This window comes from Leuciscus leuciscus (genome assembly GCF_965113295.1).
Source record: "Leuciscus leuciscus genome assembly, chromosome: 7".
NCBI lineage: Eukaryota > Metazoa > Chordata > Actinopteri > Cypriniformes > Leuciscidae > Leuciscus > Leuciscus leuciscus.
In genome coordinates this window covers 42,855,978-42,861,851 of record NC_138731.1, presented here as the reverse complement: position 1 = coordinate 42,861,851, position 5,874 = coordinate 42,855,978, and the positions used below count along the sequence as shown (strand labels likewise).

At 39.0% G+C, this 5,874-nt stretch overlaps 1 long non-coding RNA gene across 1 annotated transcript; it reads right to left on the bottom strand.

The window, feature by feature from the left end:
- Positions 1–1,061: 1,061 nt before the first annotated feature.
- On the bottom strand, positions 1,062–5,647 carry LOC309503901. The gene is made up of 3 exons (XR_014207928.1): positions 3,843–5,647; positions 2,830–2,997; positions 1,062–1,477 (listed from the first exon to the last, which is right to left on the bottom strand). It is a non-coding gene; the product is annotated as an uncharacterized lncRNA (long non-coding RNA).
- Between the last annotated feature and the right edge of the window lie 227 nt (positions 5,648–5,874).

Here is a 5,874-nt window from a genome sequence, read left to right as displayed (position 1 = left end):
TGTGTAACTGTATTTAAATAGGGAAAACGTGGAGGTGTTTGCTCGCTTCTCACTTCATCTCTGTTTGGATCCTAATGAATGAACTGGGCTAAGCTAAGTGCTATCAAAGTGTCGCCGCGCGCCAGAGCGATTGAGTGCACGCACTGAGACGAGAGAGGTATGTATCAACTCGTCTTAGTTAAGGGAATAACATAGTTTAATATGAAAAAACGGTGGAGTGTTCCTTTAAAGGGGCTACATGTAAAAATAAGAAACCCTTGTTATTAGCGACACCGGTGGCCATTAAGTGAACTGCAGCTGCAGCTTAACGCTCGTGATCGCACTCATACACACGTAACGTACAAGAGACTGAACGTGATTCAATGCACCACCAAAATACTCACAAAGTTCTTTTTTGTTCTTTGCTGAGAAGTAAAAAGGAGTTGGAAATACTTTTGACGCGATATACTGTTAATGAACATCCAGACACCGTCCACTCAACGCGATGTTTAGATGAGCAGCCTATGAATATGAGCGCCGCACTTTCCTCTCATTAACAAAATAAACACACAACAAAAAGCATCTGATCATAGAGATGTGGATGTTTGCACCACCTCTGAGATTCACCGGCATCATGTCGACAGATGAGCTCATTAAAATTACACTGTTATTATAAAGTATATTTAAGACTATATAGATCTGGCTATATGTGAGACTATAGTTTGAATCAATCCCTTATTTTTGCATGACACATTGATATTACTGTACAGAATGACTCACATACAGTCATTATCCTGAACATTAGTATCATGTGTCATTAAACGGAAGAGAGGCTTTCGGGAGTGTAAACGTCACTTCCTTTGGATTTTCCCAGAGAAACCTTCGCATAAAAATCAGTCAACAGGCTTTTTATAGACGAGGTTGGGGAAGGTCTCGTTTTTTATGATTTGTTACAAATTGTGCACACGTTGGCAAAAAAAAATAAAAATAAAAAGATTAATACATATAGCCTCTTTAATCATGCATGAATATTTCTAAATGAATCATTTAGGACAGAATCCATTTTAGGGATGTTATTTCAATCAAACAGTGATGATTGTGTTTTGATTATGTTTGTCTTGAAACAGCAACACACACACACACACACACACACACACACACACACACACACACACACAAAACTGAGCATTATTGAGACCAAACGATTTCTTAAATCTTCCGGATCAAGAGAACAATCTGGCCATTGCAAGAATCAAGTGTTATCATATGACCCTGGAAAATCCCTGGCTTTTTATCTATTAAGGAATGTTCCAAAAGGAAACACTTATCATCCAGTGAACAGCAAGAGCAGTGTTGATTTGACAAGATGAATGAGTACAGGATCACAGGACTTGTATTACCCAGCAGCCTCTTGGTTCCTTCCACTGGGCGTCTGTTTTAATGGTCCTGCTTGTTTTGGCTCTGGTAATTGGGGCACACTCACAGATGAAGACCAGTGCTAGAGACGGCAGAGCACGGGGACAGAACAAAAGGAAAGAGAAGCACTATTGTTAAGAAACATTAATGAGTTTATCACGACCAAAAGAAACAGATGTGAACGGAAAACTCACTTTCAATGATATTTTTGATATTTGTCCTGATTAGCTGTGTGTTTATCCATCTAAAGCCATGCTTCAGAGGCCTTAAACCACAAATGTGCCAAAAAACACATTGGAAAATCACATTTTGTAAGCTTTGTATTAGCTCTATAGACTAGAGCATTGCAGTTATGACGTTTTTTGACGTTTATCAAGTTCCTTCGACAAAACCAAACTGGATTTTACCAATGGCCTTTGGATTATTGCAGAAAATAAGCTCTGTGACCAACAAAAAGTTTGTGATTCTTACACATTTGGTTCATAATGACAGTCTTAACACAAATTAACACAACTTTTATGAATTTTGTAGGCAATAACATACACGACCACATCAACATCACAACCATTAAGCTTCTGGCAACTCTCGGTTTTTGTTTAAAAACATTTCCCTTGAAAGTTTGAGTTAGAAGTTTGCGTGAAACACAATAAGGTTGTGAAAGTATATTAGGATGTTGACAGCGTGATGACGTTTAATGTCTCCGAAAATCTTTGTAGTCCCAATTAGACTCGTTAGCAAAATCACAAGACAGTATTACTTCTGTATTTTATGTTGCTGAATAAAAACAACAGTGATTGCAGGTGAAACTCGAAAAAAAATTTTTGAATATCATGCAAAAGTTCATTTATTTCAGTAATTCAACTTAAAAGGTGAAACTAATACATTATATAGACTCATTACATGCAAAGTGAGATATTTCAAGCCTTTATTTGTTATAATTTTGATGATTATGGCTTACAGCTTAAGCAAACCCTAATCAAATTTGAAAATGTTCATAAGCTGTGAGCCATAATCATCAAAATTATAACAAATAAAGGCTTGCAATATCTCACTTTGCATGTAATTTGTCTATATAATATATTAGTTTCACCTTTTAAGTTGAATTACTGAAATGCATGAACTTTTGCACGATATTCTAATGTTTCGAGTTTACCTGTATGCAGGTGATGACTTTTGCATGGTAAAATGCATCTTTTTCTTCGGAAAATGTAAAATCAAATCATGTATTTCTAGGTTAATCATGCAAATCTGCCATGCCGTTCTGTGTGCAAACACCATATTGTCTTAACAAAGGACGTGAGAAAACGGCACATGTCTGGTGGTGTGCACACGGCATCTGGTATGCACATTTCCATGCCAACTGTCAGTTTATGTCTTGTCATATTAATGCTGAACGTTGTCCCTTTTAATTAGCTGTGTCAGGTCAACGCTAACCTTTTCCTCCTTCATGCACCAGCATGAGAAAGCGAGAGGCGTGCGGATGAGATGCCTTTGGTGTTATTTGATCAAAAACAGGCCATTACAGCCATAATCACAATGGTGGCAGGCTTTCTCCGTAATGTATGCTCCTCAGAAACCATCCATCTCCTGGACAACAGACGGCTGGAAAAAAAGTAAAGAGGGAGACGGAAGACAAAAGCAAAGGTCTGTTTGAAGAATCAAGCACCGCGTGACACCGTATAATTAAAGTGGAAGCGGGTGGCATCATTTTAAAGGACTCTGGCTTCTCCTGCATTCGGTACCAAGAGCTCAATTAATCACGTAAATCATCCAATTTGAAAAATGCAATGCATTCATTTATTCATTTCCAATGTTATTGGATGTGAATACAATGTGTTGTAATTTCCATTAGATTCTCTGTAATATATTCATTTTTGGTGTATTACCAAAAATATTTAAATCAGAATAAATTAATTCTGTCAAATCAATTAATCGCGATTAATCGCATCTAACATAAAAGTTTGTAAATATATATATGTTAGATGGGATTAATCACGATTCATTGATTTGACAGCTCTAGTATAAATGGAAGGCAGTAGATAAAACAACTATGACGCATAAATAATTTGAATTATAAATAATAAATAATTTTTTCACATTACAGTAATGAGAATTAGATTGTTTTGCATTATAGTAATTATAATTTGTGTGTGTGTGTGGGGGGGGGGGGGGGGGTTACTGTTATGAAAATAATGGCTGACAGATATGTTTTTTTTAATACCTTAATGCCAATACAGTGAGAGCAGATTGGCTGAAACACTGTAATAATTATAATTTAATGATGACAAATGAAACATGCACGTATTTATTCAAAACTCAGCAAAAACATGAGTGGAAGGTAAAAAAAAAAATATTAAAAAATTATCTTAAAAACAGATTTATATGCTTTAAGCAAAACGTAATTTCTTTCTTGTGATCTTGGGGTGAAATAGTTTTCAGAAACTTACTCTTTTAAGAAAACTGCTGCCAAGTTGAAATCTGAAAGAAAGAAAAAAACGGACGGAGTCACTCAAACGAAACACTTGGGTTTGTCTATTGTTTCATTATTATTATTAGGCCCCGTTTCTTTCTCTCACACACAGATGCAGGAGCCTCCCCTCTCCCTCAGAGCAGCTATTGTGTCCTCCTCTAATAAATTAGGCTTTGTTGACCTGGCTTTTGTCATGTCCTAAGAGGTCCAGACAGCGAGCCGAACCCTGGGAAAGTGTGAGAAACCAGTACAAATCACCAAACGATCCTCAGCTGCCTGGAGTCTGACAGCATTTATGCCCTTCACACCCAGAACACCCTAGCAACTGCATAGAAACACATCAAAACACCTTAGCAATCACATGACAACGCCCTGGCAACCACATAGCAACACACTAACAACAACAACAAAGAACACCTCAGATACCAGATACAGTAGCAACGCCCTGGCAACCACCATGAACACCCTAGCAACTGCATAGAAAGACACCACTGACCACGCGTAACACATTCTCACACAGCAACACACTGACAAACACTCAAAACACCTTAGCAATCACATGACAACGCCCTGGCAACCACATAGCAACACAAACACAACCACAAAGAACACATTATAAGCCACGTAGCTACACCCTAGCAACCCTCTAGAATACCCTAGAAACCACACAGCAACACACTAACAATAACTCAGAACACCCTACTTGGAAACCACATGGCATTATCCTGGCAACCACCCAGAATAACCTCTTAGAATAGTTTAGCAACCACACTGCAACCACCTAGAAAGCCCTAGCAAATACATAGCAACACACCAGCAACCACAAAGAACACCTTAGAAGCCACATACAGTAGCAATGCCCTGGCAACCACCCAGAAAACCCAAGAACCCCATAGCAACACACCAACAACCAATCAGAAAACTTTAGAAACCACATGTGGCAACTACCCAGAAAACCCTGGCAATCACATAGCAACACACAACCATTCAGGACACCTTAGCAACCACATAACAAAGGCCTGGAAATCACATAGCAACACTAACAACCACAAAGAACACATTAGAAACCACATACAGTAGTAATGCCCTGGCAACCACCCAGAACACCCTAGCAACCCAGCAACAACCAATCGGAACACTTTAGCAACCACACAGCAACTGCACCTTTGCAACCATGTGGCAACTACCCAGAACACCCAGGCAACCACATAGCAACACACAACCATTAAGGGCACCTTAGCAACCACATACCAAAGGCCTGGCAATCACATAGCAACACACTGACAACCACAAAGAACACATTATAAATCATATAGCAACACACTGACAACCACAAAGAACACACTAGAAATCATATAGCAACACACTGACAACCAAAAAGAACACACTAGAAATCACATAGCAACACACTGACAACCACCCAGAAAACCCTTTTAACCACAAATCAAGTCACCAACAACCAGCACATTTCAGCAACCACATGGCAACCACCCCAAACACCCTAGCAACACAAACACAACCACAAAGAACACCTTATAAACCACATAGCAACACCTTGGCAACCACCTACACACCCTTCAGACTACACAGCAACACACTAACATCCACTTAGAACACATTAGCAACCACATAGCAATGCCCTGACAACCACCCAGAATGCCCCAGCAATGTGATATTGAGTTTCGCACATGCACACACCAGGCCTAGTGTTTTTTATGATGTTCAAAACAGTTTCACAAGACTGGAGACAAATGCAGGAAGCACCAACTGAAGTGTGTGTGTGTGTGTCTTCAGTTGGACTTTGCCCTGACAGTTACTTGCAAAATGATTCACAATGTCTAAACCACACACGAGATAAGAATCCTGTTTCCCATCAGCACAAAGGCACTATGATATATTTTTTCATCAGTTCACAATAGATTCATAACAAAACGGCAGCACATGCCTTCTCTCTGAGCAACAATCTGACTTCAGTCTATCGGCATACAGTATGTGTGTGTTCTTAATGG